Source organism: Hippoglossus hippoglossus, chromosome 22, assembly GCF_009819705.1.
Source record: "Hippoglossus hippoglossus isolate fHipHip1 chromosome 22, fHipHip1.pri, whole genome shotgun sequence".
Classification (NCBI taxonomy): Eukaryota; Metazoa; Chordata; class Actinopteri; order Pleuronectiformes; family Pleuronectidae; genus Hippoglossus; species Hippoglossus hippoglossus.
In genome coordinates, this window is record NC_047172.1 from 17,244,470 (window position 1) to 17,257,023 (window position 12,554).

At 44.7% G+C, this 12,554-nt stretch overlaps 1 protein-coding gene across 5 annotated transcripts in view; it reads left to right on the top strand.

Annotated features, from left to right (window-relative positions):
* ralgapa2 (Ral GTPase activating protein catalytic subunit alpha 2) overlaps positions 1–12,554 on the top strand; it is a 95,441-nt gene that overhangs the window by 66,958 nt on the left and 15,929 nt on the right. The gene's annotated exons all lie outside the window — the stretch shown is intronic.

Below are 12,554 nucleotides of genomic sequence, written 5' to 3' on the forward strand. Positions count from 1 at the left end.
TTTTTTCAAGTTGTCGCTTTTATTATCAAGGTCTTCTATAAGAGGTTCTTACCACAAAGGATTTTGCTGCTTAATTATTCTACACCACACCCTGTGTACGTTGTTTACAGTTGGGCATGTGTAAGTATGTGCCTGCCTGTATGTGTTCCACAGTGCATCACATCCCCAGGCCCCCCACCCACCCCTATATCAGGCCTTGTCTGTGTGTCCCCGGGGGCATCCTGAGTGACAGATGTCTGTTACCCGACGCCAAGTGAATTAGCCCAGTGTGACTCTCAGTGCCAGAGGAGGGGGGAAGGGGGGGGTGCAGCCACAGGCCTGCCTGCCTCAGGGTGTAGGGGGTGGTGGTGGTGTTAGTGGGGTGGGTGGGGGACAGTACCAGGCCTGCGCTGGGCCACAAAGCCTTACCTGGCATTCCTTAGCAGAGCAGCAGACAGCACAAAGGCGTGATCTATGAGAGGAGATAAGCGCTGCCTCTGGAGTTCTGGCACTGATAGGTTGCCAGGACTCGTGCACTCCAAGAGAGGAGATGAATGAATGTGCCAGGCAAAGCACAGTGCCAGCATAAGTATCTGCGTGTGTGTCTTTCTGTCTGTCTGCTGTTTGTCTGCCTAGCTCGAAGGGCCTGTGAGGACAGAGGCAATGCACAAACTAATGAATGACCACAATGCTGAGATCCATATTTTCTACATGAATGTGATGATCTATTTTTCCGATCTTTAAAGAGCTCGTATCACAGAATGTCTATCCTTACTGCAGAGGTGGCAAAAGATACTTGTGTTAAAAAGTACTGATTCAAGTACAGGCCCTGAAATGTACTCATAGTATACAAGTAAAAAGGTTCCCCTCTGAAGGCCATACCTAAAATAACATGAAAAACAATATACTCAAAACAGGGTTAAAGCAAGAAAAGATTTGTGAGTATGAAACATTTTTCAGGATGAAATTTGTACAATGTATTGAATGAAGTATTCTTCATTTAAATAAAGCCAGGGATGGGGAATGTTTTGTTTCTCTGCTTCGTCGATGACGTTGATAACGATAGTGGCGGATACTTCTCTTTCTTCCATGTTGTTACTCATTGTAACGGACAAATGCGCTGCGCCTCTTCTCCGCGCTGAAGTCTCCCTGAATGTCTGTTCTCTGTATGTTGTGAATGATATGACCTGATAGATATACAACAACAACATCACCTCTTCTGTGATAGTGTCCATTTAGTTCGAAATCTGTCTTGATGTTGAGAAGGCGCTCGATGATGCAAAATAAAAATAAAATTATAATTCCCCTCAAATGCATTAAGATTAAAACAACAAGCCTGTTTTATAGAAAGTTAAAGTAAAACTAATCAGAAAATAATTATTCAAGTAAAATATAGATCAAATCTACTTCAGTACATTAACAAAGTATATTTGTACTTCGATTACTTGCCACCTCTGCCTGACTGACACAATGTCCAGCAATGGTATGAACACAACAGCGTAGAGTGGCAGGTGCAGTTACTCATTTCATCATGGGATTTGTCGTTGGTATTATAGCAGCCCTTTTGCACTGTTCCCTCTCTTCACTCGTCATTCTTCCATCTTCTCAGGATATGTGGCTCTTTATCTTTCTCCGGCTGGAACAATGACTTCATCTCGGATGTGTTTTTTTGTGCAAGATTGAAAATCCTCATCCTTAGTTTACCCCTTTACAATGCCTGAACAATCCGCAGTCTGCTCTCTGCCTGTGAGGCCACTCTCCAAGGTAATTAGTTGAATATTTCTTCAAAGAGAAGCTATATGACCCCCGTGTGTCCAGATAAAAGGCCAGTGTGGCGCTGCAGCCCCCTCTCCCGCTCCGTCACAAGGCTCGAGAGGACTCCAGCAGTCAAATGCAGCGCTCAGAGGATCTCTCGGGCTAATAGGATTTGATATTGAAAAATGACCTCCAGCAACATTGTCAGAAAATACACACACAGATAAGCTCAATGAATGTTTTTCACATAGATACATCCTCTTGCTGTCTCGCTGTCTTTTTTCCCCATCGCGTCCTGTGTCTCGGTTTTGTTGAGATTTGTGAAATCTGTGTCGTTGCATTGTTTTTCTTTTCTTTGCCAGATTTCCCTGTCACTTAGAATTTGTCAGTTTCTCCCGTCAAGGCAGCAAACCAAGGCCTCGTAGACATCGTATCACAGGCCTCTCACAGACAACTCATAATGTATCATCTATTATTTATACGCCTGATGGAAAATGCAGCTGGTCTGGCTTTGTGTGTTCTAAGTATATTGTCTGCAACTTGTCCACACTACACAGCTGCATTTCAGTACCACAGGACCACAAAATGTTCAATCTAAACAACCTCAGTTTTTCATCAAACCCCAGTTGTTTTTAGTGGTTTATTTGCAACAGAGTGGCCTCGGTGAGAGTCATTTTATACTTCTACTAGTGGAGCTTATCACAGCACGCACAAAGTCTGTGAGTATGTTTGTGTCACCTGACCCCCCCCCCCCCCGCCTGGATGGCCTTTCTATCTGCTGTCATATACGCTATGATGAGCATCCTTCATACTGTCACTGTAGAATAATGTCTTCATCCAAAAGCTGGGATTCATTTCTCTCTTCAACAAGCACTTGAGTTTGACGGGCCATCAATCATTCTTTGTGATGGGGCTATTGTTAAGGGTAAAAATTGTCTCTGTGTTTGTGTGTGTGGGAGACAGCAAGTTTCTAATAGGTGAGACAATGCGGAAATGACCTTGATTCAGAGACATAGCCTTCCTACTGGACAGAATCAATAGCTTTTGCACACTGCCCTTAGTCCCCCATCCTCTGCTCTGACACACACGTAAACACACACGCGCATACACACAGATCCCTCTCCAGGCAGCGATCAATAACCATAATCTGTTTCTGCCCATCGCCAGTCATGCGAGCCAGGCTTTTAGGGGATGTGTGTGTGTGTGTGTGTGTGTGTGTGTGTGCGTGCAGTAGCAACCAGAAGAGAGGGAGGCTTGATCCTTTCATTGGAACCCAGAAAGCTGCTGAGGTCTGTCATGTGTTCCTCACAGGCTCACGTGAGCATATCTACTGTCCCCCAGCTCCACAGACGATGTACATAATGATAATGGATGTATACTGGAAACATAATGGATGAGATATCCTGCCTGCACTCCTTTTGTGTGCTTCCACTGCACCCTCCAGATGCCAACATAATTATTACAGTCACTGCATTGACAATGACATATTCTCACACCGCTTCTGAGCAAGTTATTGTCCCGCTCTCGCTGTGTCTTTGTCCGACGGCAAACACTTTCCTTTGTATACTGTAAGATTCCTCACCTAGCAGAGATGAAAGTGCGTCTGCATGCATGATGGGGTGCCATGAATAGGATCTGCCACGTTAGTGTTGTCTCACATGAATTATTTAGCATGGCTGATAGGTCTAATTTGCCAGCTGTTGTGCCATAACTGTCGGCAGTCTCATGGATAATACTCAGCAGTCTATATCACTCTGAAACACAGTGCTTGACTGGGCACAGTGAGACGCCAAGCTCGTCATTAGATGCTGACCTGAACTGATGTGAGTATGACTAGCCAACTTCCTGTTTATGGAAAACAGGGACGACCAAGTAAATCGTCTCATAAAAACCCCCCCTCGTATTTTGTAACTTACAGTAAAGTTCTTTAAGGGAGGTCTAGACTTCTCGAACAATGTCTGATATAACAATCTTGTTGTGTATCACAAACCTTTTCGTTGGAGGCAGTTGGCTGTGTTTGGGGGGGTGGGTATTTGGGTGAAGGACCAGTTCTGAGGTTTTCCTGCCTGGACTTGGCCAGGATGGTTTGGGCACTGGCTTTGATAGAGCGGTTGAGAGTTTACGCAGTATTTGGGAGGCTGCAGAGAGAGGAGGGGTCTCTCTCCCCCACTGAATGTTTTAACCTAATCCCATTATCAGTGTACCGCACTGCCTCCCATCTCTTCCCCCCTCCTTATCCCCCCCGCCCCTCTCTCCAGCTGACCAGCTGTTCCTGCCGGGACTCACGACAATGTCCAATGTGTTCAGATCACTGAGTACACCCCCCCCCCCCCCCTTCCAAGACACACACACACACACACACACACACACACACACACACACTAACACACATACACATACATAGAGCATAGTCCATGCACAACCAAAGCATTTGCCTATAGCCCATAGCTGGAGCCTCGGAGGGCCTAGAGGGAGGAGGGTGTTAGTCGGAGGAGAAAGGGGGTAGCTTTGGGGGTGCGGAGGGGGCAAGCACAGGCCTGTCAAACCAGGAGCCCTGACTCAGGAGGCAGCCCTGCTCGGATGGCATATGGTGTCTAGCTTCATACAACATGCAAAAGTATTCCCTCCCTTTGCGCCCCCTCCTATCCCCCCGTCTCCTTCCCCTGCTGCTAATGCAGAATGACTCATAGCATTACTCATTTTTTTTTTCCTTTAACCCCCCACCACCCCTCCCCACATCAGTTCCTCCTCCTCTTGCCACCCAGCCTGTAACAAAAGGTGCTGCGAGGCACCCACACCCTGAAAGCCCTGGGGGCCAAGCTCAGCCCAGTCTAGGCTCCGAGGTCTGAGCTTCACGGCGGGGCCGCCCCCTTTTTTAAACACAGGTAGAGCAGGCATGGAACCAGACGGTCAACAGCAGGGACCCAGAGCCCCGCCTGGGGTAGCGTACACACACACTGCTGGTGTCAAACTGTTGTGCCTGTTTGTGTGTTTGTGTTTGCATGTGTACAACAGGAAGTGCTTTTATTTTGTAGTGCCTCTGGTGTTGCAAAATTACAGTGCTTTAAGTGCTTTCGGGTGGGTTCTTTTTTGTGTGTGCGCGCACAGTGCTTCCTATTTTTGTCTCACTGCAACAAACAAGGATTGTCTCTGTTTGGTTTCAGATGTTGTTTGTTGCCAAAGTAATTTCATTGCTTCCTTTTGGTGTAATTTTTTTTGCCAGAAGGGTAATTTCAGTTTTTTCCACCTTTTGATTTATTTTCTTACATTTGATGATTTACATTTAATAATATTCTGTGAGGGTGTTTTCAGTCACCACACTAACCCAGTTTTTACACAGAATATGAAATAATAAGAAACCCTTGAGTTTTCAGCTAACATTAATAGAAACCACATAGCATGGTGTAACCCAAAGAATGTCATGCTCTGTGTATTTTTAAACTTGACCCCCCCCCCCCCCCCCCCCCCCCCTCCACCACCACCCTCAGGCCCCTCCCCTCCTCTCTCTCTCCGTCTGTTATGCATTCATGTCTGACATCTGTCTGTTTGTGAGCGGCAAAGTGAAAGCCAGCAACACTGCCAGTGTTGTGTTGTGTGGGATCATCTCAACGCTCCCATCCCCAAACTCAGACTTAGTGTATCAGGTAGAACGACATAAACAAGACCAACTCTAGTGCATTAATGTTTTTGACAGCTGCTGGACCTATACCAATATTATATTATTAATATCTTTAATATTATACGATACTTTTATGTTATATTATCGAACTCAAAAGAGGAGCATGCATTTTGAAATGTCACTGGTGTATATATATATACATGAAACATTATTTTTCTTTTTCTTTTTTTCTTCCCATTTTTATCTCTATACTAGTACGAGGGCAAAACAGTTTTTTCTGGATCTCATCACTTATACTGATTGTTGAAGAATTTTTACCAAAATCATTTACATGTAAACAAAAGTATATTCCATCAATGTAGAAAAAAAAGGTTAGGTGCTCATTGTGCCCGTTACCAAAGATCAGTTAAATTGAAATTGGGTGAAAGTGCAGAACATCAGTCATCAGTGTCAGAAATTACAGGTTGTTTGTTGTTCTGCAAAAACACGATATTTTAAAACAAAGTACAGAAAGCAAGTGCTGCATTAAATAAATAACACATACAGAATCATGTATTTATTTTAACTTCAATATATTTCATAGCTGAGTATTAATCTAGTTGGTGATCTCTTATTACAAGAGGTAAGAGAGTTGTAGAATATATATATATATTTAATTTATGTAGCTTTAGTGTAATGCTGCTGCCACTAGTGAAAAGTCTTCTATTTCTCTACATACAAGGCTCAATAGAGATAACCACCACTGATTGAGCAGGCAAAGAGGAGAGCATGATTTTCTTATATGTATTATCATATCATGCATACACTTGAACATGTAGGCCTTACAGTGAGTAATGGCCCCAGATTGGCTGCTAATGTGTAAAGGAATGACTGTGTTGGATTGCCATCAAGGTTGTAGACTTGGAAAGACGGATCCAAGAATACTTCCATTACCTATTTTGCTATATAGCAACAAAAATGAAATGACTGTCGCGCTAATAGGTCACAGGTCTCTGTCAATCATCCCGAATACCCTGGCCCCGGTGTCACTGCACGGCCGTTGAGAGGACAAGTTCCTGGTGATTGATGTGCAGAGGTGGCGCTGTTTGTAGCTTGGGTGTGAAACCGGTCTGTCTGCTTTAAGTGATTAGAATCCAGCTAGCCATTCCATCTGTTCCCCTAGCCCTGTTTAATTAATGAACTTTCTTTCTCCGACCAGTAGCCAGCCAGCACAACACTAAAGCAGAAAGCTGTTAGCCCGCTCAGGTTATCCAAATGGATGCGTGTTGTTGCGCGCCCCCCCCTCCAATGGATGCGTTCTCATTGATTAGTTATGTTTTGTTTTCCCCCTCTTTTGTCTCAGGGTTCTTGAAGGGAGGGTTAATGAGCTTTCCTGGCAAGCTGCGGAGCTTGGAATCCGGGGATAAATGGGAATAATTTTGTTGTTTTGTGTTGTTTTTTTTGTTTGTTGTTTTGTGATGGACTTGGCAGAGAAGTGAAGCCTCGTGCCACCATGTGTTTGTCTGCGCATGTGTGTACGTGATTGATAATGTGTGTTTGTTTGGATGTGTATGAATGGCTTTGAGGCGGGGGTATATTGCATTTCATCCCTGCTGGTCCATTATTCCTCTTCAGAAGCAGGGAATCTGGAACACTCTTTAACAGTTGGCTCTGTCCCTATTCATCTTCCAGCCATCTCAGCGAAACTCTTGTCCTGTCCTCCTTTTTACCACCACGTACTCTCTCTCTTCCTTTATGCCCCCTCTTCCTTCCGTGTCTCTTGTTACAAGGCAGTGGACAGCCCTTTGTCCAGCTAAAGCTGCCCTCTTTTGTTTGCGCGGCCTTTTTTATCCTTGTGCTAATCGCTATGGTCGTGTGCCTGAGTTGGACCCCATATTTCACGCTCGGCTCTCCTTTGTTTGACACACCGCCCCTGATAAGAATCCCAATTCTAGGGCCTCTCTGATATTGAAATCCAACAGCAGCGTAGAAAGAGCCTTCAATCATCCATTATCTGTGCTCCAGTGATTACCATTCAATCTCGCAGGGTCCAGGCTCCTCATCACCGGCCCCAGAGCTGAGGCCGTCCCCTGAAAGAGCCCGCATCCCTTAACGCCTGTTCACATTCAAGCATATCCATAGATATTTCTGACGCTGTCTTGATACTGCCGCGCACTGAACGCTGCTGGGAAATGTCACTGAAATGTCACTCATCGTTCTCCACTGGAATCTCTCGGTCTCTGATGTGGCCTAGTGTTTTTTTGTGGACTCTTGTGAGGACACCTTGTGACATTATTCTTTGTTCCTAAATGTCCATTATATTTGCAATTCTCTTTATTTTCTGTTCAAAGACTGCTCTTTTATTTCGTCCTTTTATTTTAATAAGGCTTTGTTGCTTTTAATGTCACAGACTTAATTGGCTGTTTTAAAGAAGGAATTAGTTGATTATTTATAAGTTGCACATTAATGCCTCTTTAAATGGTTCAAAGGCAGTGTCTGCTCCTCCGATGTCCTGTGGCCATTGTTCTCTTTTAGAGGATGTCCTTGTGCCTCACAGCATTTGCATTTTTGCACAAAATGGAATTTTCTGCATTAACAGAAAAGGCAAGGCAAACAAAGCAATAACAAAAACATTTAAGTATGTATCGCTGTGCATTGGCGGCCTCTTCTTCCATAAAGCAGCCTTTGATGTGTTAATACTGATAGTCTGCGTTTCATTGTCAAGTGGTTGTCTCTGAAAGACGAGCAGGGAGAAATATTGGTGAGATCTTCCTCTGTCTCCGTTGCAACATGTCGTGATAATATTGAGTTTAATTTTGAAACAAGAGGAAGTACTGTTGGTTGTAGAAACAGGCACAGCATATTCCATATCCCAGTAGAGTGATCATCTTATCACAGAAACTTGTGCGCCTTTGTTATTAGAATGAGCACTCATACGACACACAATTGTCCTTTCTGTGTTTTCATAATTTCAACTGCTTATTCCTATTGTTTTGGTGGAAATGTAAGAAAGGCTTTGTGCTGCAGACATCCACTTATCCAACAGTCTGTGTAGATACACAACAGCTCTCAGCACCTTTGTTTAATGTAGTGTACACATCTTCATTAGTTATGTATAGCCTCTAATTACTATTGATGAGACTAGCTGATTGGGGTACAAATCTATAGCTTTTGTTATTGTAATGAGCGTTATTTACCCTCAGATCTCCAAGCCAGGGGGCTTTGGAATGGGGCTTTGTGCAGGCAGACATAGCCGGGGCCGCTCTAGCTACACCCACTTGTTTTGTATCTTGTTTTTGTATTTCCCTCCCCCCCCTGCACCATCACCCGTCTGCTTGGATGTATAGCACTTCCCGCTCCTCCATCTGTTTTTGTCCACCCATAAAAAGGTCCATTATAATCTGCAGGATGCACAGTTGACATGTTGCGAGCGCCGCTTGAGCCAATCAAGGCGGTGTACCTAACTTGGGCCACAAATGCAAGAGGCTCTGTCCCCTCCCCCAAGTTCATTTTGATTATGTGGGCTCTCTGTCTGGGATCTTCAGCTGAACAAGTTTTTATAACAACATCGCCTCCATCATCCCCTTTCCCCCATAAAAGCTTCCAGTTTGAATGGAGCTCAATGCATGCCCACTGGATGATGGCAGGCTCGTGATTAACCCTGGAGTGACTAGCTAATGTCATTGAAGGAGGGCCACCTGGCTGTGAGACTGTACAGTCAGCTGCCACTGAAGGGCCAGAATAGGAGACGACCAGGTGTTGGGCTCCAGCCCCCCTAATTGTTGCCATGTAATAGCCTGCTTGACTGCACAATATAGCCTAGGGGCGAGGATTAGGAAAAAGCTGTTGCCAGCACAGAAGTCCATTTTCTTTTTTGCCCAAGGTTTTGTGTTTGAGTTTCTTTCTGTGTGTGTGCGTATACGTACACACACACACACACACACACACACACACACACACACACACACACACAAACACACATATGTACAGACTTATTTTGGGCTGAGGGCTCATTATAAGCACGCACTTTAAACTTTCCAAAATAAAAGTGCCTTCCAACAAAAAATATGTCATCATATCCTCAACAACTACATTATTAAGTCATCATCATTATAACCGTATGAACAAGTTGGCCTCACAGCCCAGTGTCGGCACATGCAGTTTTTTGTCAAGACTTAATCTCTTTGTCATCACAATGGCATTAATTGAAATATGTCTAAAATCCAAATATGAGGGCAAATGAGATACCACTCTTGTCCCCAGCAGCTAACCCTCTCCACTCGCTGCATTCACCACAGCTGTGATCATATGTAACCTGGCGCTAATCATTATCATTCCCGCAAAATGCCTGGCATTTTGCATAAGGCCAGGCAGCCTAATTGGCCCGATGAACCTTTCATAGAGGGGGCATTGGAGGAACAAGAGGCTTCGTGTGCGGCGCGTCTTGGCAGGGGGAAGCAGACGGAGACGCTGGGCTTTAACGCATCACAGTTATTCAGTTGCACATGCCACGAGCATCATTAAAATTGCAAAAGCCTCTGTTCATTTTGTTTTAATATTTCATCAGCGCTTGTCTGAATAGCGTCGTCATAGGGTAAAGATCAAAGCCGTTTGGCATGACCCAGAGTTGCCACACTTGTCTTGCAATTTAGGTGTCAGACTGGTTTCCTAAACGTATCAAACAGTTTGTAGAACATCAGTGTGCTTTGATTGCTGTTATGCTTTGGAGTTGGCTACAGGTGGACAGAAGCTGTGTCATCAGCTTGTTAATATTTATCACACTGTAAACTTCATGAAAGTCTGAAGACAGAAGAGGTGAAATGCCGTACAGGTAATCAGATGGATTCCAATCAAAGTCTGGCTCCAGCGTGCCCTTCTCAGTTTCATCATTTGACTTTTTATTAAAAGTTCAAATTGAGATCAGATAGATCCTGTTGTTCCCTGTCTCAATTCTGAACTATTCAAATAGCAGGAACTGGAGTGGGGGAAAATATGACGCATATTCACCTCAGATAGCTCATAAGATGCCCACCTTTGTCCTGACCTAATAATGTTTCCAGAAGCCTGCGGCATTCATGTCACTGTGGTCATCATCACAGGACAAAAGGGACCTTCAGAGGGAACTCTTACCCAGCCAGTCAAAGACCTGTATCTGTTAATCTTCATCCCTATCAGCCTTTTGTGGCTCATCTTATTATGACTTTCTGTTAATGCACGGTGGAGGCCTGTGTGACTGTCTGGCTGTAATGGGCCTGTGTTTGATTAATCATGTCCATCCATTGTGTTTCACATCTAAGGCTGCTGTGTTAGGACTCATCAATGGAGACCAGGGTCCTTTTGAAAATGAGATTGGATGCAGACTCACCTCATCTGAATACATAGACACAGTGGGCTTTGATAGCAGTTAATGTTGTGATGAACAAACCATGCTACAACAAATTATGATGTCACCGGGTGTCTTGTGACTGTCCAGTTTCCTCTGGTGTCTGAGGATGACTTGTTGCTTTATCATTTATATTCTGCGAACCCCTCAACAATCAGTGTGTTCTAACATAGTTTAGGGGTCAACGCTGACTTTGGGGTTAGGTGCTGCTCTTGTGATTTGTTACGGTGCAGAAATCGATTTTTAGTGTCCCCCAGAGGGATGGTGGGCTGCCAGAGACTTAAGAAAATGGGTGACTACTTCCTGCAGTTGGCTCATAAATAACCTGCTCATGCCAGCCAGTAGACATCAGATTTTGTCTGCAGCTGTGGCAAACCTGTGTGAAATCACTGATGGGCAGTGATGATGTCATAGGTTAGGAGTGATGTCACAGCCATAACTTCCCATCCCGCTGTCTGAAGGCCAGATGGACGGTAGAGAGGTGTGGAGGTTGGAGCTTAGAAAGGCTCTTCCTGTGGGAAGCTCTCCCCTCAGGAGGTGTCATTAACCTGGGCTTACATTTTGACCCAACTCCTCTGGGGCTCACAACTTCCAGTTTCCTGGACCTGCTGCTAATTAGGCCACTTGTTAAAACTCTCTGAAACCAGCTATTCCTCCAGAGCCTCTGATGTTGTGTGTGTCGATGCTCGGCAAGAAAATGGACACACAAACACCTCCACTCATCATAATGCATGTGTGACACATTCAGACATTTTCTGTCTGCCTCTGTCTACAGCAAAAAGCTGTTTAATGAGACACCAAGGTTTGAGTAGCTGCCATATAAAGCGGGAGTGGGACATGCACACACACACACACACACACACGGACAGTCGAAGTCACACTATACAATCACCCTACTGGCTAGTATCTGTCATACCCACTCTCACTTTATCTGTCTGAATCTGTTGTTCCTTCCCACTCTCCCCATTATTCCTGCAGCCAGCTTTATTGCCACATTCACTCTCCCTGTCCCCATCTTTCTTTCTTCCCATGTCTCTCCGTCTAAATGTCTCTGTCTTCCGTCCCGTTTTTCCCATAATCACCTCACACCTCTGAGGGCCTCTGCTGAGACGAGCTTCACACCTCAGCCCTCGCTGTAACAACAGGTACCGCTGGCACTCACGGCCCGGCCTCTCTCTAATCAACACCTGAGCGGCTTTATCCCTCTTTCTTCCCTTCCTCTTCTCCATTTGCCCCCTCCCTGCCTCTCCACCCATCTTCACCTTCTTTCCCCCATATTTCTATCCCTTGTTTTTGTGTCTCTTCCAATCCTTGTGTGCATTTTCTTGTGTACACAGCCTCTCTGCCTCTTATCTCCTTTTGCAGAATGAGTAACAGTTCATCCATATGTACTCGTTCATTTCTCCATACCAATGCCTCCTGGAGATGGCACTGTGATCCCCTATTGATTTAAGCATGTGCCTGTTACACCAGTCTGCTTTCATTGTCTCCTTTGGTACTCAGTGTAATGGTGAGTGACAGCAGCCATGCATATCATTCAAAGGTGTGTGTAGTTTGGCTTTGCCACCAATCATTTTTCAATACTGACACCTTTTCCACTCCGGTCCCAAAATGTAATGATAAGTAATTTTCATACATGAGCTTTATCTGCAGTTTGCGTCTCACATATGAAAAATGCAGCAGGAGATTCTCCGGTCAGACACGTTAACAACAACAGAAAAGTCTTTGGAGCGCTCAGGTGAGGGGTGGAGCAGCGTGAAGGAGGCAGGACACAACGTATAAACTCTGCTGCGGAGATAACATGTTTTTTATTACAGCACATCATATTCAAAGGATTTA